The sequence below is a fragment of the Phyllobates terribilis genome, unplaced genomic scaffold (assembly GCF_046119375.1).
Source record: "Phyllobates terribilis strain yellow unplaced genomic scaffold, ASM4611937v1 Scaffold_4__5_contigs__length_816908805, whole genome shotgun sequence".
NCBI lineage: Eukaryota > Metazoa > Chordata > Amphibia > Anura > Dendrobatidae > Phyllobates > Phyllobates terribilis.
In genome coordinates, this window is record NW_027362764.1 from 235,995,701 (window position 1) to 236,015,691 (window position 19,991).

The 19,991-nt window shown below is 48.0% G+C and overlaps 1 protein-coding gene across 4 annotated transcripts in view; it reads left to right on the forward strand.

The window, feature by feature from the left end:
* Positions 1-302: 302 nt before the first annotated feature.
* Positions 303-19,991, forward strand: part of LARS2 (leucyl-tRNA synthetase 2, mitochondrial) — a 278,140-nt gene continuing 258,451 nt past the window's right edge. Inside the window, exon 1 of one of the 4 annotated variants that reach the window (XM_073678171.1) lies at positions 303-509. The gene's annotated coding sequence lies outside the window, so the exon portion shown is untranslated. Of the gene's footprint in view, positions 510-14,421; positions 14,541-14,586; positions 14,936-19,991 lie in introns of those variants that run through there. The other 3 variants (XM_073678167.1, XM_073678169.1, XM_073678170.1) reach the window with 3 other exon arrangements.

Sequence of the window (19,991 nt, forward strand, 5' to 3'; positions counted from 1 at the left end):
AATGGGCGCCACATAGTCCTCCATACAGAATAATGGGCCTCAAATAGTCCTCCATACAGAATAATGGGCCCCACATAGTCCTCCATACAGAATAATGGGCCCCACATAGTCCTCCATACAGAATAATAGGCCCCACAGGGAGCAGCAGATCAGAGGCAGGAGCTGCTGAACAGAATAGAAGACAAGTGTTTCACCTAACACGTCCTCCCGTAAACCAGGAAAAAGTCCTCTCACCAGCTGGACTGGGGGAGGGTTCCTGCACTAACGTGCTGCTGCTCTTCAGTATGTGGACGCTATGTACCTCAGCCTGCTCCTGCGAAGCTGGCAGGGCATAGGTAATGATCATGTTGACTAGTTGAGGTGTCATCAACTCTTTCATCTTTCACGTGCATAACGTGAATGTGAAGAAAAGGAGGTCACATGGAACTCATGGGAGAAGGAGTGCAGTGTTGGTCCCTGCTCAGCGGAAGATACCAGGAGACACCAAGTGACAGAGCGGCCCATAGCAGGTACCAGCCCAGCTGACAATTGCCATATGGCCAGTCCGGCCCTGGCTGCAATGTACACTAGTGTTTAAAATAATAGCAGTCCAATATGACTAACCAGATTAAACTGTTTTTGGTATAAATTATATTACCACATGTCAAACTATTTACCAGTTGGTGCAGTAGAGTCTAAGAAAACCAAAAGACTCAGCATTCATGATCTGCATGTTTTTGAGTCTGTGTATTTAAATAATTGATTGAAAGTGGGTGTGTTCAAAATAATAGCAGTGCGGAGTTCAATTAGTGAGATCAATCATTCTGTGAAGAATTAGGTGTGAATCAGGTGGCCCTTATTTAACCCCTTAATAACATCTGACGTACTAATACGCGTCTGTGCCCTGGGACTTAAGAGCCAGACCCGTATTAGTACGTCATCGCGATCGCGCGCGCACACAGGCTGTGCGGGCGCGATCGCCGCCGGGTGTCAGCTGATTGTCACAGCTGACACCCGGTACTATGTGCAGGGAGCGGTCCTGCACCGCTCCCAGCACATTAACCCCTGCGATGCTGCGATCGAAGTCAATCGCAGCCGATCGCAGCATTGCGGGGGCAATCGCAGATACTCACCTCCTCTTCCGGCTTCCAGCGTTGTCTGCAAAGGCTTCCCGGGTGTTGCCATGACGACCCGATGTCGTCATGACAACATCCGGGTCACCAGACAGCAGGAAGATTGTTTGGACATGCGCAGTGCATCTCCAAACAATCTTCTCACTGTGCAGCGCTGATAGCCTGTATGACACAGGGATGGTGCTGCATTCCTGTGCCATGCAGGCGATCAGAGAAAAAAAAGTGAAAGTCCCATAGTGGGACAAAGTAAAAAAGTATAAAAACTGTAATTAAGTGAAAAAAAAAAAAAAAAAATTGCAAAAATATAAAAAATAAATAAATAAAATAATCCACCAAAAATAAAAATATAATGTACTCATCAATAAATATTATTATAAAAAAAAAACAAAAAAAACAATAAAAGTACACATATTTGGTATTGCCGCGTCCGGAACAACCTGACCTATAAAACTGTCCCACTAGTTAACCCCTTCAGTGAACACGGTAAAAAAAAAAAAAAAAACGAAGCAAAAAACAATGCTTTATTGTAGCGCCGGCGTCCCTGCCCTCTGTTAGGCAGGGACGCTGTTCCCCTCACCTCTCTGCTCCGTGCCCGGCGTCCTCCTCCCGCTCTGCTGGCAGCGCGCGCTCCTTCCCGGCCACTGTGCTTAGGGCGCGCGCGCTCTCCCTCCCTCTTAAAGGGGCCGCGCGCGCCGTCCTAAGGAGTCCCCGGCCAATGGCCGGAGGACTTCACCATATATAAGGCACCTCCTCCAAAATGGAGGTGCCCGAGCAATGTTGTTGCACTGTTCACTACTCTGCTTCAGCCCTCAGGTCCCGTTGCCAGTTACCTGCCAGATTCCTGCCAGCTTGCTGTCTTATTCCTGCCTGATTATCTGCTACCTGCCTGCTAGTCTGAGGTCCGACGGTCTGCCTTACTACTCCTGTCAGTCTGTCTAAGGACCAGCCTGTCCGCTCACCTGGGAGCGCACTTCAGCCACCTGCCTGCTTGCCTGAGGTCCGACGGTCTGCCTTCCAACTCCTGTCAGTCTGTCTATGGACCAGCTTGCCTGCTCACCTGGGAGCACACATCTGCTACCTGCCTGCTAGCCTACCTGGAGGCTCCGCCGTCACGTGCTGTGACCACCTGCCTGTCCAGTGACTCCTGCCCGCTCACCTGGGAGCGCTCATCTGCTGCCTGTCTGCTAGCCTACCTGGAGGCTCTGCCGTCACGTGCTGTGACCACCCGCCTGTCCAGAGACTTCTGCCCGCTCACCTGGGAGCGCTCATCTGCCGCCTGTCTGTTGGTCTTCCTGGAGGCTCCGCCGTCACATGCTGTGACCACCCGTTCATCCAGAGACTCTCGCCTGCTCACCTGGGAGCTCACGTCTATCATCAGCCGCCACAGGTCGTACCAACCCTTTACCCAGAGACTGCCCCGGTCACTTGCCGTGACCGTCTGCCCGTTCATCCAGAGACTGCCCCGGTCACTTACCGTGACCATCTGCCCGTTCATTCAGAGACTGCCCCGGTCACTTGCCGTGACCATCTGCCCGTTCATCCAGAGACTGCCCCGGTCACTTGCCGTGACCTCCAGCCCGTTCACTCAGAGACTGTCCCGGTCACCTGCTGTGACTTCCTGCCCGTCTTCCCTGGTCGCCACCCGCTCCCTTACAAGGACCGCCCCCTTGTATAGTAGCTCAGAGGTTCCGCCTCCCAGACCCGTTACAGTTTGCTCGGGCCATGGAACCCGGTGGCACCCAAGCTCCCTCGCTCTCGGACCTGTGTCATGAACTGTCCCGTCAGAGGTCCCAACAGGAGTCCATCCTGGGTCACCTGCGGAATGTCAATTCTCGCCTGGACACTCTGACTGCTCCGCCAGCAACCTCCGCCAGTGCCATGACTCGCAATCCGGCAGCTCCGCTGCCCACTAATACCATGGTATCCTACCCCGGACCCCGGCTTTCTGCACCTCCTCGCTTCGGAGGCGACTCCGCCCTGGCTCGGGGCTTCATAAATCAGTGCACCCTGCACTTTGAACTATTGTCCCACCAGTTTAACTCCGACCGGGCCAAAATTGCCTTCATCATGTCCCATCTCACCGGGGAGGCCCTGGCCTGGCTAAATCCTCTATGGGAGAGAGGAGACCCCCTGGTGTCCGACTTGCCTGCCTTTCTCACGGCTTTCCGGAAAGTCTTCGACGAACCCGGACGGAAGACCTCATCCGCATCATCACTGCTATGCCTCCGTCAGGGAAGTCTCACCGTGGGCCAATATGCCATACGGTTCCGTACCCTTGCCTCGGAGCTGGCCTGGGATAACGACGCTCTGGTATCCGTCTTCTGGGAGGGTCTGTCCGGCCGTATTAAAGATGAACTTGCCGGTCGGGACATTCCTACCACTCTCGATGACCTAATAACTCTTGCCACCCGGATTGACCTACGGTTCCAGGAGCGTGCCAAAGAGGTCACCCGTGAGAGGAGGTTTCCACGTCTAGCTCCTACTCTTCAGAAACCCGTCACTCCCTCCGTCTCTCCCCAGGTACACTCTCCTGAGCCTATGCAGGTCGACCAGGCCAAGATGGTCAAAACCCGTCAGGACTTACGCCGTGCCGAGGGGAGCTGCTTCTACTGTGGCAGTAAGGAGCACCGGATCCGTGCCTGCCCGGAGAGGTCGGGAAACGCCTGTGTCTAGGTTCGCTCAGAGAGGTCGACCTAGACAAGAATAAATCCTCTCCATCTCTGCTGCTGTCAGTCTCAATCGTCTGCGGGGAGAACCGTTATTTCGAACTAGCCCAACTTGACTCTGGAGCAGCCGGGAATCTTATTTCACAGTCCCTGGTAGAGAAATACCGCATCCCCACCAAACCTCTGGCTGTACCCTTGTCTGTTGCTGCCGTGGATGGGGGTCTCTTACCACGCCCCATCCAACTCATCACCGAATCCATTACTCTGCAGGTGGGAATGCTGCATTCTGAGAGTATCTCCTTTCATGTTCTGCCTGGACTCTCTCACGCCCTCTTGCTAGGTCTACCTTGGCTCCAGAGACATGCACCCATGCTTGACTGGCAGACCGGAGAGGTCCTTCGCTGGGGACAGGACTGCCATAAGACCTGTCTGGTTCCCGTCCATCCCGTCCGTCCTTCTCCTACCCCAGCTAATCTACCTGGACTTCCGATTCCTTATTGGTCTTATGCTGATGTCTTTAATAAAAAGGAGGCAGAGACACTACCCCCTCATAGACCATACGACTGCCCTATCGACCTGTTACCCGGTACTACTCCTCCCCGTGGGCGTATTTATCCATTATCCGCTGCTGAGACCCGGTCGATGTCCGAATATATTGAGGAGAATCTGGCCAGGGGATTCATCCGGAAATCTACCTCCCCGGCGGGAGCAGGCTTCTTTTTCTTCAAAAAGAAGGACGGCTCTCTCCGTCCCTGTATAGACTATAGAGGCCTTAACCAGATCACGGTGAAGAATAAGTACCCCCTTCCGCTCATTCCGGAGTTATTTGATCGTCTGAGGGGGGCTAGAATCTTCACCAAACTGGACCTCCGTGGGGCGTACAACCTGGTTCGTATCCGTCAGGGGGATGAATGGAAGACGGCATTCAACACCCGGGACGGCCACTATGAATATCTGGTAATGCCCTTTGGTCTCTGTAACGCTCCTGCCGTCTTTCAAGAGTTGGTCAATGACATCTTCCGGGACCTTCTCTACTCCTGCGTGGTGGTATACCTGGACGACATCTTGGTCTTCTCTCCGGATCTCCAGACTCACCGGAGGGACGTTCGTCAGGTCCTGCTCAGGCTCAGGCAGAATCACCTCTTCGCTAAATACGAGAAGTGCCTCTTTGAGCAGACCTCGCTTCCGTTTTTGGGCTACATTATCTCTCAGACCGGCCTACGAATGGATCCAGAGAAACTATCTGCCATCGAGAAATGGCCTCGACCGGAGGGGTTGAAGGCCATTCAGCGGTTCCTGGGCTTCGCCAACTACTACCGCCTCTTCATACCACACTTCTCTTCCCGGACTGCCCCAATTTCCGCGCTCACCCGTAAGGGTACTAATCCCAAAGAGTGGCCGCCCGAAGCAGAGGAGGCCTTTCTTTCCTTAAAACAGGCCTTCTCTTCAGCCCCGGTGCTGCATCGCCCGGACGGCAACAAGCAGTTCTTCCTGGAAGTTGACGCCTCCTCCTCTGGAGCCGGAGCGGTACTTACTCAAAAATCATCTTCCGGGAGGATGGTAACTTGTGGCTTCTTCTCTAAACTCTTCTCCTCCTCAGAGCGCAATTATTCCATAGGAGACCGAGAGTTATTGGCCATCAAACTGGCATTGGAGGAGTGGCGTTACCTGCTCGAGGGGGCTCTTCACCCGGTAATAATTTACACTGACCACAAGAACTTGGCTTACCTCCAGCATGCCCAGAGACTTAACCCGCGCCAAGCCCGGTGGTCCTTGTTTTTTGCTCGCTTTGATTTTGTTCTTCATTTTCGCCCGGCTGACAAAAACGTCAAGGCGGACGCCTTGTCTCGATCCTTTCTGGTGTCTGATCTCGAGGAAGATCCGAAACACATCATCGATCCCGCCAAAGTAATGCAGGTGGCTCCCGTGAGTCTAAATCGTCTCCCTCCCGGAAAGACGTTCGTATCAGTACCTGATCGGGAGAAGATCCTTCACTGGGGTCACTCGTCTAAACTGGCTGGCCATGCCGGTCAGAAAAAGACCCTCCAGCTTATTACCCGGCACTACTGGTGGCCTACCCTGCACAAGGACGTAATAGACTTTGTTTCTGCCTGTGTGTCCTGCGCCCGCAACAAGGTTCCGAGACATCTGCCAGCCGGTCGCCTCCTTCCGCTTTCTGTACCTGCTGCCCCCTGGCAGCATATAGCAATGGACTTTATAACTGACCTCCCAGTCTCTGCCGGTTGTACGGTCATTTGGGTGGTCGCTGACCGCTTCTCCAAGATGGCTCATTTCGTTCCCCTGCCAGGCCTCCCGTCTGCACCCGAGCTAGCTAAAGACTTTATTCGTCACATCTTTCGTCTTCATGGCCTGCCCCTCCACATCGTGTCGGATCGTGGGGTACAGTTCACCTCACGCTTCTGGAGAGCCACTTGTAAACTGCTAGACGTCACCCTGGACTTCTCTTCCGCTTACCACCCTCAGTCCAATGGTCAAGTGGAGTGGATCAATCAGAACCTGACCAGTTACCTCCGGCACTTCGTTAATGCTCATCATTCAGACTGGGTGGATCTCCTACCATGGGCCGAGTTCTCTTATAACAATCACGAGAGCGAATCCTCCTCCAAATCCCCGTTTTTTGTAGTCTTCGGTCAGCATCCTCGGATTCCTTTTCCTGTCTCCACCTCTGTGGACAACCCGGCTCCGGAATCTCTCGTTAGCAAATTTTCCTCCATTTGGGAGAGTACCCGATCCGCACTCCTTCAGTCGTCCGAACGGATGAAAAGACACGCTGACAAAAAACGCCTGGATCCTCCACAATTTCGTCCTGGAGATAAAGTCTGGCTCTCATCTAAATATGTCCGACTCAAGATACCTTCTTACAAGTTAGGGCCTCGGTTCATCGGTCCTCTGGAGGTCATCAGTCAGATCAACCCGGTGGCCTATAAATTGAAACTCCCGGCCAACTTACGGATCCCTAACTCCTTCCATGTATCTCTCCTCAAACCTGTGGTACTTAACTCTTTTTCCAAGTCTACTGGTAAGCCTCCTGCTCCGGTTTCTGCTGAGGACGAGTTTGAGGTAGAGAACATTCTTGCCACCAAAAGGGTAAGAGGAAAGACCTTTTTTCTAGTAGATTGGAAGGGGTTTGGTCCTGAGGAGAGAACGTGGGAGCCCCGGGAGAACATCCATGCCCCTCTTATCCTAGCTAAATTTCTGTCTGGCCTAAAAAAGGGGGGGCCTAAAGGGGGGGGTACTGTAGCGCCGGCGTCCCTGCCCTCTGCTAGGCAGGGACACTGTTCCCCTCACCTCTCTGCTCCGTGCCCAGCGTCCTCCTCCCGCTCTGCTGGCAGCGCGCGCTCCTTCCCGGCCACTGTGCTTAGGGCGCGCGCTCTCCCTCCCTCTTAAAGGGGCCGCGCGCGCTGTCCTAAGGAGTCCCCGGCCAATGGCCGGAGGACTTCACCATATATAAGGCACCTCCTCCAAAATGGAGGTGCCCGAGCAATGTTGTTGCACTGTTCACTACTCTGCTTCAGCCCTCAGGTCCCGTTGCCAGTTACCTGCCAGATACCTGCCAGATTCCTGCCAGCTTGCTGTCTTATTCCTGCCTGATTATCTGCTACCTGCCTGCTAGTCTGAGGTCCGACGGTCTGCCTTACTACTCCTGTCAGTCTGTCTAAGGACCAGCCTGTCCGCTCACCTGGGAGCGCACTTCAGCCACCTGCCTGCTTGCCTGAGGTCCGACGGTCTGCCTTCCAACTCCTGCCAGTCTGTCTATGGACCAGCTTGCCTGCTCACCTGGGAGCACACATCTGCTACCTGCCTGCTAGCCTACCTGGAGGCTCCGCCGTCACGTGCTGTGACCACCTGCCTGTCCAGTGACTCCTGCCCGCTCACCTGGGAGCGCTCATCTGCTGCCTGTCTGCTAGCCTACCTGGAGGCTCTGCCGTCACGTGCTGTGACCACCCGCCTGTCCAGAGACTTCTGCCCGCTCACCTGGGAGCGCTCATCTGCCGCCTGTCTGTTGGTCTTCCTGGAGGCTCCGCCGTCACATGCTGTGACCACCCGTTCATCCAGAGACTCTCGCCTGCTCACCTGGGAGCTCACGTCTATCATCAGCCGCCACAGGTCGTACCAACCCTTTACCCAGAGACTGCCCCGGTCACTTGCCGTGACCGTCTGCCCGTTCATCCAGAGACTGCCCCGGTCACTTGCCGTGACCATCTGCCCGTTCATTCAGAGACTGCCCCGGTCACTTGCCGTGACCATCTGCCCGTTCATTCAGAGACTGCCCCGGTCACTTGCCGTGACCATCTGCCCGTTCATCCAGAGACTGCCCCGGTCACTTGCCGTGACCTCCAGCCCGTTCACTCAGAGACTGTCCCGGTCACCTGCTGTGACTTCCTGCCCGTCTTCCCTGGTCGCCACCCGCTCCCTTACAAGGACCGCCCCCTTGTATAGTAGCTCAGAGGTTCCGCCTCCCAGACCCGTTACATTTATCACCATACCGCCAAATAAAAAATGGAATAACACGCGATCAAAAAGACGAATATAAATAAAAATGGTACCGCTGAAAACGTCATCTCATCCCGCAAAAAACAAGCTGACATACAGCTCCATCAGCCGAAAAATAAAAAAGTTATAGCTCTCAGAATAAAGCTATGCTAAAAAATATTTTTTTCTATAAAATTGCTTTTATTATGTAAAAGTGCAAAACATAGAAAAACTATATAAATGTGGTACCGCTGTAAACGTACTGACCCGAAGAATAAAGCTGCCTTATCACTTTTACCACACGCGGAACAGAATAATAAAAAAAAAAAAACAATTCCTGAATTGTTGGTTTTTGTTTATTGTGCCTCCCAAAAATCGGAATAGAAAGCGATCAAAAAATGTCACGTGCCTGAAAATGGCACCAATAACAACGTCAACTCATCCCGCAAAAAACGAGCCGTCACATGACTGTCTGCCAAAATCTGGAAAAATTATAGCTCTCAAAATATGGCGATGCAAAAACTAGATTTTACAAAAAATGCGTCTTTTAGTGTGTGACAGCTGTCAGTCATAAAAACCCCATATGATTCTGGTATTGCTGTAATCACACCGACCCGAAGAATAAAGTCGTCTAATCACTTATACCGCACGAGGAACGGCGTCAAAAATAAACTCTTGGGTCAGGATTGGGCTAGGGTTAGGGCTGGGTTTGGGGTTAGGGTTGTGCTAGGGTTAGGGTTGTGCTAGGGTTAGGGTTGTGCTATGGTTAGGGTTGTGCTACGGTTAGGGCTGGGGTTGGGGTTAGGGTTGGGGTTAGGGTTGTGATGGGGTTGTGATTTTTTTCAAAAGTAAGAAAAAAGATGACGATATGGCGACTAGTGTTGAGCGCAAGTGCTCGCTACTTGAGTTTGCATCGGGTGCTCTGGTATGCATTGAGTATCGTGGGTATTTGAGTGACATGCTCGAGTCTCTGCCCCATATGCTTCGCGGCCAAAAAAACTTTACGGGGATTGCCTGCCATGCACGAGCGATCCCCGCATGTTTTTTTTTGGGTGTCTAATAACCGTGAAACATGCGGAGCAGGGACTCGAGCATGTCACTCGAGCACACGCTGTACATGGTGCATACCTGAGTACCCGATGCAAACTCAAGTAGCGAGCACTTGCGCTCAAGACTAATGACAACTTATTCAATATGATGACCTAATGTAAACAAATTCTGTGTCGTACCTTTGGGTTCAAAATGTTCACTATACACCTTAATAAAATCCTTGAGGGGTATAGTTTCCAAAATGGGGTCACTTGTGGGGGAGCTCCACTGTTTAGGCACATCACGCGCTCTCCAAACGCGACATGGTGTCCGCTAACAAATTGAATGGAAAATCGGCTCAAATTGTTAGCGGACGCCATGTTGCGTTTGGAGAGCTACTGCGTGCACAAACATTGGAGCTCCCCCACAAGTGACCCCATATTGGAAACTAGACCCCCCAAGGCACCTATCTAGATGCATAGTGAGCACTTGGAACCCCCAGGTGCTTCACAAATTGATTTGTAAAAATGAAAAAGTGAAAAAAAAAACACTTTTTCATATTTATGAATCAATTTGTGAAACACCTGGGGGTTCCAAGTGCTCACTATGCATCTAGATAGGTGCCTTGGGGTGTCTAGTTTCCAAAATGGGGTCACTTGTGGGGGAGCTCCAATGTTTGGGCACACAGGGGCTCTCCAAACGCAACATGATGTCCGCTAACAATTTGAGCCGACAATTTGCTAGCGGATACCATGTTGCATTTGGAGAGTCCCTGTGTGCCCAAACATTGGAGCTCCCCCACAAGTGACCCCATTTTGGAAACTAGACCCCCCAAGGCACCTATCTAGATGCATAGTGAGCAATTGGAACCCCCAGGTGTTTCACAAATTGATTCATAAATATGAAAAAGTGTTTTTTTTTCACTTTTTCATTTTTACGAATCAATTTGTGAAGCACCTGGGGGTTCCAAGTGCTCACTATGCATCTAGATAGGTGCCTTGGGGTGTCTAGTTTCCAAAATGGGGTCACTTGTGGGGGAGCTCCAAAGTTTGGGCACACAGGGGCTCTCCAAACGCGACATGGTGTCTGCTAGCAAATTGAATGGAAAATAGGCTCAAATTGTTAGCGGACGCCATGTTGCGTTTGGAGAGCTACTGCGTGCACAAACATTGGAGCTCCCCCACAAGTGACCCCATTTTGGAAACTAGACCCCCCAAGGCACCTATCTAGATGCATAGTGAGCACTTGGAACCCCCAGGTGCTTCACAAATTGATTCGTAAAAATGAAAAAGTGAAAAAAAAAACACTTTTTCATATTTATGAATCAATTTGTGAAACACCTGGGGGTTCCAAGTGCTCACTATGCATCTAGAGAGGTGCCTTGGGGGGTCTAGTTTCCAAAATGGGGTCACTTGTGGGGGAGCTCCAATGTTTGTGCACGCAGTAGCTCTCCAAACGCAACATGGCGTCCGCTAACAATTTGAGCCTATTTTCCATTCAATTTGCTAGCAGACACCATGTCGCGTTTGGAGAGCCCCTGTGTGCCCAAACTTTGGAGCTCCCCCACAAGTGACCCCATTTTGGAAACTAGACACCCCAAGGCACCTATCTAGATGCATAGTGAGCACTTGGAACCCCCAGGTGCTTCACAAATTGATTCGTAAAAATGAAAAAGTGAAAAAAAAACACTTTTTCATATTTATGAATCAATTTGTGAAACACCTGGGGGTTCCAATTGCTCACTATGCATCTAGATAGGTGCCTTGGGGGGTCTAGTTTCCAAAATGGGGTCACTTGTGGGGGAGCTCCAATGTTTGGGCACACAGGGACTCTCCAAATGCAACATGGTATCCGCTAGCAAATTGTCGGCTCAAATTGTTAGCGGACATCATGTTGCGTTTGGAGAGCCCCTGTGTGCCCAAACATTGGAGCTCCCCCACAAGTGACCCCATTTTGGAAACTAGACCCCCCAAGGCACCTATCTAGATGCATAGTGAGCACTTGGAACCCCCAGGTGTTTCACAAATTGATTCATAAATATGAAAAAGTGTTTTTTTTTTCACTTTTTCATTTTTACGAATCAATTTGTGAAGCACCTGGGGGTTCCAAGTGCTCACTATGCATCTAGATAGGTGCCTTTGGGGGTCTAGTTTCCAAAATGGGGTCACTTGTGGGGGAGCTCCAAAGTTTGGGCACACAGGGGCTCTCCAAACGCAACTTGGTGTCCGCTAACAATTTGAGCCGATTTTCCATTCAATTTGTTAGCGGATACCATGTTGCATTTGGAGAGTCCCTGTGTGCCCAAACATTGGAGCTCTCCCACAAGTGACCCCATTTTGGAAACTAGACCCCCCAAGGCACCTATCTAGATGCATAGTGAGCACTTGGAACCCCCAGGTGCTTCACAAATTGATTCATAAAAATGAAAAAGTAGTTTTTTTTTCACTTTTTCATTTTTACGAATCAATTTGTGAAGCACCTGGGGGTTCCAAGTGCTTACTATGCATCTAGATAGGTGCCTTGGGGGGTCTAGTTTCCAAAATGGGGTCACTTGTGGGGGAGCTCCAATGTTTGGGCACACAGGGGCTCTCCAAACACAACATGGCGTCCGCTAATTATTCAAGCAAATTTTACAATCAAAAAGTCAAATGGCGCTCCTTCTCTTCCGAGCCCTGCCGTGCGCCCAAACAGTGTTTTTTCCCCACATATTGGGTATCTGCGTGCCCAGGGGAAATTGCACAACAAATTTTGGGGTCCATTTTTTCTTGTTACCTCTGTGAAAATAAAAAAAATTGGGTCTAAAGTAACATTTTTGTGAAAAAAGTTAAATGTTCATTTTTTTCTTCCACATTCAAAAAATTCCTGTGAAGCACCTGAAGGGTTAATAAAGTTCTTGAATGTGGTTTTGAGCACCTTGAGGGGTGCAGTTTTTAGAATGGTGTCACTTTTGGGTATTTTCTGTTATAAAGACCTCTCAATGTGACTTCAAATGTGATGTGGTCCCTAAAAAAATGGTTTTGTAAATTTTGCTGGAAAAATGAGAAATCGCTGGTCAACTTTTAACCCTTATAGCTCCCTAACAAAAAAAAATTTTGATTCCAAAATTGTGCTGATGTAAAGTAGACATGTGGGAAATGTTATTTACTAACTCTTTTGTGTGACATATCTCTCTGATTTAAGGGCATAAAAATTCAAATTTTGAAAATTGCAAAATTTTCAAAATTTTCGCCAAATTTCCATTTTTTTCACAAATAAACGCAAGTGATATCGAAGAAATTTTACCACAATCATGAAGTACAATATGTCACGAAAAAACAATCTCAGAATCAGGGGGATCCGTTGAAGCGTTCCAGAGTAATTACCTCATAAAGTGACAGTGGTCAGAATTGTAAAAATTGGCCTGGTCATTAACGTGCAAACCACCCTCGGGGCTTAAGGGGTTAAGGGTGAAGCCAGCACATGTTGTACATGCATTTCTCCTTGAAAGCCTGAGAAATATGGGTCGTTTGAGACATTGTTCAGAAGAACAGCGTACTTTGATTAAAAAGTTGGAGAGGGTAAAACTTATAAAGAAATGCAGACAATGATAGGCTGTTCAGCTAAAATGATCTCCGACGCCAGTGTTTTAAAATGGAAAGCAAAACCAGAGAGACATGGAAGAAAACGTAAGACTACCATTCGAATGGATTGAAGAATAGCCAGAATGGCAAAGGCTCAGCCTATGATCAGCTCCAGGATGATCAAAGACAGTCTCAAGTTACCTGTGAGTACTGTGACAGTTAGATGCTTGTGTGAAGTTAATCTCTTAGCAAGAAGTCCCTGCAAAGTCCCATTGTTAAAAAAAAGACATGTACTGAAGCGGATACAATTTGCAAAACAACACATCAACTGGCCTAAAGAGAAATGGAGGAACATTTTATGGACTGATGAAAGAAAAATTGTTCTTTTAGGGTCCAAGGGGCTCAGACAGTTCGTCAGACATCACCCAAACTCTGCATTCAAGCCACAGTACACTCTGAAGATAGTGAAGCATGGTGGTGCAAGCATCATGATATCGGCATGTTTCTCTTACTATGGTGTTGGACCTATTTACCGCATACCATGTATCATGGAACAGTTTGCATATATTAAAATACTTGAAGAGGTCATGTTGCCTTATGCTGAAGAGGATATGCCCTTGAAACAGGTTTTTCAACAAGACAACAAACCTAAACACACCAAAAAAATTTAGATTATGGAGAGGCCAGCCCAATCCCCAGAGCTTAATCCTATAGAACACTTGTGGCGTGACATCAAAAATGTTGTTTCTGAGGCAAAGCCAACAAATGCCATAAAAATTACGGGATGTAGTCAAAGCATCCTGGGCTGGAATAACAGTTGACAGGTGGCAGAAGTAGGTTGTCTCTATGCAACATAGATGTGAAGCAGTTCTAAAAAACTGGGGGTATGCAACTAAATATTAGGTTAGTGATTTACATGAATGCTAAATCCTCAAAAAAAAAAGACTACATATTCTGAGTTTGTAAAGACAAATGCAGACACTGCTATTTTTTAGAACAGCCCAATGTTCATGTTTTGTTATTTTCTGTAAAGTAGTTAAAAATTCTATACATTTCTCTTCATGTTTTGAATTAGAAAACAGTGTGTAATGTTCCCAATGCTGGAAATAAAAACTAGTATAAAGATTGTGTGCCTTCCTCATGCTTTTGAACACACTGCTATTATTTTGTACACTACGGTATAAACACTGAGCGTTCCACCAGCACAGTGGGCCTGAGGTCCATTTTTCGCCATAGAACTCCATTCATTACTTATGGGACTGACAGAGAAAGCCAAGTACAAAGCTATAAATATTCTGCATCTTTAGACTCAACTATATGGGTTTTCCACTACCATGGTAATGATGAACAACGCTTAGGACAGGTCATGTCAGACTGGATATGGAGCAGAGCACCAAAGTTCTGTCACAGTGCTGAACTGTACTATGTCGCTGACAATGCGGGTCTGTATGACAATGGAGCGCTGTCTCCCGCCCCGTACACGGTGGCTGCCGCGCAGTATCACCAGAGCGCGGTGCGGGAGCCGCACAGGCAGCCGGGTAGAGCAGGACACCGCTACAGCAGCTCCCTCAGCACCACACTGTTTGACTCCTCCCACATGTGACAGTCAGAACACGTGGTCGTATCGTCATCAAAGGTCCTTTCACAAACCAGGAACTGTCTCCCCTGAGGTAGGACATGTGAGTGCAGCGTGTAACGTCAGTGCTAGATCCCGGGGTCACAGAGAGGGGGCGAGCTCCGGCCTCTCCTCACCGCCGCCACTGGGCAGTGTGCTCTCCTCTCCTGTATGCTTCTTGTGGATAACAGGCAGCAGAGGGAATGCAGCACCAGAACTCCCCAGCCACTTGTGTCTTCTGTAAGGTCCTCTCATCATGTATGAAGACATGTAGCATTGATCACCTGAGGTGAATGAATGGCAAGGTGTGATCCAGCAATGCATGTACTGCAGAGAATGCTTCCCGTGCTGGCACGCATAGGGATGAGGGAAGGAAATAAATTACCAATGTTTTCTCATAATAGAAACTAATATACAGTGCTACCTCCATAAGAGAAGAGCGCCCCTTATAGCGAGGAGGTAAGGAGCTTATAATGACGCCCATCAGCTCTTAGGACTCATCTGTCTCTGTAAAATATTCTTGCTCCCCAATTCTGGAGCTTCCTTTCCTAGAACGCATGTTGTACTGTTTCTCTGTTATTCCTCCTGGCAGTTTATGAATAAATTGACAATTGGTTGTTACCATCCCTCTTGTTAAAGGCGCGTTTCTTGCACAGTCCTAGGGCTTCTTTCCATGTTCAGGTTTTCTGATGCAGTCTTGAAGCCGTAGCTGGTAAAGTATCATAGACGTCGGGGAGTCTGAGACATCTCATTATTTGTATCCACTTCCAGATTTTGAAAAATTGCATCTGAACACTTGAAGATGTGAACACACCCCTAAGTGTACATTCCCAGGCATCCGGGTCTCCTCCGGTCTCATCCTCACTGCCTGCCTATTTTTCTCATCCCTTTTTCACTGGCGCAGACTGTGAACTTTTTTTTTTTTATCCATTGGCACCGAATGATGTATCAGTAAAAATGGATGGAAAACTGTGGTACAAAGTCTGTCCTCAGTGTCATCTGTTTTATACGGGTCCCCATGGACTTTAATGGCCGAGTCTGATCCACAAAATGTGTGATAATAGGACATGTTCTGAGTCTTACTGACCAGAGACACGGATCCATTTTAAAGCTGTTTGTATGGCTCAGTGACTCTGCCGGCAGGGAGGATAGGTTGGCGCTCTATGTGATCCCATCCATCCATTTGTATTGCGCTGTGATGTAGCAGTGACACCTTGGCTGTGCAGCAGGAGTTTCAGCCTCAGTTGTCCTGTAGCCCGAACTGCCATATGGGGGCGTATAGATGAATAAATGGAAGAAGGAATCCTGCACTGCCATGATAATTCAGTTAAAGCTGTTTTCCAGGCCAGTCATGATTTCTTGCATTCACTCATACTGCATCTTGCAAAATCGTAACAGTGGTCATTATACTCACTGTCAGGATTCTGCTCAGGTTGCCTGCAAATTGCCACACACTTGCAATTTGCGCTGTCTGTATACAATCCGTTGTTTTACAGTAGCAGCTATTAATCATTTACAGTTTCCTCTTACAGAATTGCAATGTATCTGTGACAATCAGATGCTATAGATAGAGAATATTAGATATGGAATCTGTTTTTTTGTTGCACCCTCATAGCGTAGTATGGGCGATTCTCATCCAACACATGGAAGAAAAGAGTGCATACTGCAGGTTGTTTTTTTCTCACACTCAGATTTAGTCCATGAAAAAAAATGCTTGTCTGAACTGCCCCATAGAATAACATTAGTCCGTGTTCTGTCCATGTTTTCACAGACAGCACTCGGACCGAAAATACTCCCATGTGAACCTTCCCTTAGGATTCAGCAAACTGCAGTCAGATGCCCCTGGCTTTAAGTCTGTTGTCAGTGCTGGGGCCGCACTTCCAGATATTACTCTCTATGCACAGAGCAGTGACTCAAACCATGCCGGCACTGCCCCTTTGACTGGAAGCCCAACCCTACCGGGAGGAATAAGGTTACTTTCCTCCTGGCAGCGGGGCTCTCAGTTCCGGCACCGCACCTATACCTGCAGGTTAATAGCATTGTTTTACATGAGAAGTTTCCATTAAATGAAGACAACATTAAAATCCAAACTTTGAACCCACACACAGACTGGCTGATGCGGTTTGACTGAAAGTCACATTCACAATTTCAGCATTTGGTGAGTTTATTACCTCAGTATTTGTAAGCCAAAAAATACATAAGTGGTGTTGTGTTTCTATTATACTTTTTCTCTGATTGTTCCTCTCCTTGTTTAGGCTTACAGATACTGAGGTAAAATACTGAACGTGTGAATGTGGCCTTAGCAGGACTCTGGCTGCACAGGGTGACTGTTCAAATTAATTCCTGACACTTAGTGCTTCATGGTGTGGCTAATCATTTAAAAGGAATCTGTCAGCAGGTTTTTACTATGTAAAATGAGGACACCATGAGGTAAGGGTTAAAATACAGAATTCAATGATGTGTCACGTGTCTGGCTGTGTGCTGTTGTTTACTCATACTGAAGCTTTAATCACCTGGTGATTTACATTGGTGACTAGCATGCACATGGGCAATAGTCCGACTCCGCCCCGTCCTGTGAAAAGCACCTCACTGACCATAGACCTTATATATACAGAGCTTATAATGGGGGTGGGGTTAGCTTCCTCAGCTCTACTGCATTGCTAAATCTTAAAGCTCTGATAGTGTCAGAACGGCTGCACCCAGTAATCTAAGTGATACATCGTTGGATTCAGCTTCTCTGTGCCTACATCAGTGGTTCCCAAACTCCAGTCCTCACGGCCCCCACACATCATGTTTTCAGCTAGTATCGTACAGGTGAGAGAACCTGTGGCAATGTCTGATGCCTTAATATTTTTTTCACCTGTGCAATACTAAGGAAATCCTGCAAACATGACATGCTGGGGGCCATGAGGACTGGTCCTCAAATCATTACCCTGCCTAGGGCAAAGTGGCTTGTCCCTGAGCACTTGAAACCCTATTTTACTCCATCACAACTGTGCCCATATATATACTATAATAGTATCCTTTTGCCATCCATAATTTTCTACCTATATTCGTGTATTAGAACATCGTTTTTAATGCAGAATTATCCTGAAAAAGAAACTATGCTGCCGTTTTTGCATAGTGATGTAAACAGTCTAAGGTGCCACATATACAACGTAGCTGCCAGCTGAGGGTAGTTGGGCTGATGAGGGTCGCAATAAAACATAAAGCCACTGTAACAACCAAAATGAAGACAGTCAGCGCACCCAATGATGTGCCAACCACAATGTCCCAATTTATAATGCTCCAGGCAATATTCCCCCTTGATAAAGTCATTGGCTTCAGTACTCCCAGTAAATATTTTCCTTGTTTGAAGATGCAGGGGAGCGCCTCCTGGTGGCTCACATACAGCGTCCAGGTCGTGCAACAAAGGGAACAGAGAAAGAAGCAGTGAAATGACTGCGAGCCCCAATACAACTGTATGGATAGCTGTCATCTATCTCCCATACACATTGCGCTCCCTCTGCCAAGTTCTCCTGTACTCTCTACAAGAGGACCCTCAGACTCCTTGCCAAGAACTCTTTGGTCTTTTACAATGTTAGAGTTGGAAGGGACCTCCAGGGTCATCATGTCCAACCCCCTGCTCAATGCAAGATTCACTGAGATGGTTTAGCTGGGGGTTGGACACGATGACCCTGGAGGCCCCTCCAACTCTAACCTTCTATCATTCTATGAAGCCAAGATTTCACTGATAAAATGTCCCTGTGTCATTAAGTACAGTTAGATTCTGTTTTCCTGTGGACCAGGACAGAAATGGCAGAACTGTTCCTATACTTTCCTAACAGTATTTTCACACAGATTTCTGCATGTATTACAGGCAATAAACACCCACAAACTGCTTCCCATTGAGTGAAAAAAATGGAAGCAGGTAGCCTGATGGTGATTAGCCCCATTGGATTGGGACTAATGTGTAGATCCATGGCAGGTCAAACTGCTTGCACCTCACCAAAAAGATAACGTGCCTGAATTGTTTGTCTTATCCATCAAAGGCATAAAGCTACTGGTAAGAGAAAATTGACATATGCCAACACAACCAAAAAGGTTGTGGATTATGCCAGAATCTCAAATATTTCACGCAATGTATAACCAGATGTTTCATCACCTATACAATTGTATGGCCGACCATTGACAAAATATACTGCACATTATAATTGTATCCATACAGTTGTATTGGGGCTCGCAGTCATTTCACTGCTTCTTTCTCTGTTCCCTTTGTTGCACGACCTGGACGCTGTATGTGAGCCACCAGGAGGCGCTCCCCTGCATCTTCAAACAAGGAAAATATTTACTGGGAGTACTGAAGCCAATGACTTTATCAAGGGAGAATATTGCCCGGAGCATTATAAATTGGGACATTGTGGTTGGCACATCATTGGGTGCGCCGACTGTCTTCATTTTGGTTGTTACAGTGGCTTTATGTTTTATTGCGACCCTTGGAAGTGGTACATTTGGATTGTCGCCTTGTCCCTCTGAGATCTGCAAGTAGGAAAAGGCTAGCAAAAGCTGAAAGTGTCCTAGAAAATGCATGTCGAGAGAACAGGATTCTCTTAAAAACATCCCATTTACCATTCAGTTGTCCGGTAGAGTTCAAAGTGTAGAATAATAATGTGCCTGATGGGTTTTCACTACCTAATATTAGAGGGTCTTTTGCTCATAATCCAGCAAGACTCCAATGTTGTTCTCCTGAATGTCTTGGCTGATCATCAGCCTGTCTGTAAGGCTAGGCTCACACATACAGAATGTTATCATTTAAGAAAAACAGACAGATTTTTTTTATCCCCCCCCCCCCCCCATCTAATTTTTTTCCCTTAAGCAGGCAGACTACCTGCACTTTTTCTATCCATTGATTCTTAACAATGAGTCAGTTGAAAATGGATAAAACTCGGATGGAAAACTGAGGTGCAAAGATTGTCGATCCAGATTCATCTGTTTTACAAGGCTCCCCATAGACTTTAATGACCGAATCTGATCCGCAAAATCTGTTCAGAATAGGACATGCACTGCAGAAGAAATGCTTGCACAGGCTTCCAGTATCCGTTGTTTCAGATGCTGCACATCTCGTATCTTGGTGGTATGGTGTGGTACATGGGGTACAAAGATAGTGGGGCCATTCTTCATCATCAATGGAAACCTCAATGCCACTGGATATCTGAAATTGCTGCATGATGATGTGTTGCCCTCTTTATGCACTGAAGATGGCACGTCCCCTGAGTTTTTCCAACGAGATGGTGCACCACCACATTATGGGTGTGAGGGCCGAGCATTCCTACATGAACAGTTTCCTGGAAAGTGGATTGGTCATCGTGGGCCAGTTGAATGGCCACCAAGGTCTCCCTATCTGACCCCCTTAGACTTTTATCTTTGGGGTCATCTGAAGGCAATTGTCTATGCTGTGAAGATACGAGATGTGCAGCATCTGAAACAACGGATACTGGAAGCCTGTGCTATTATTTCTTCGGTGGTGTTGCCATCA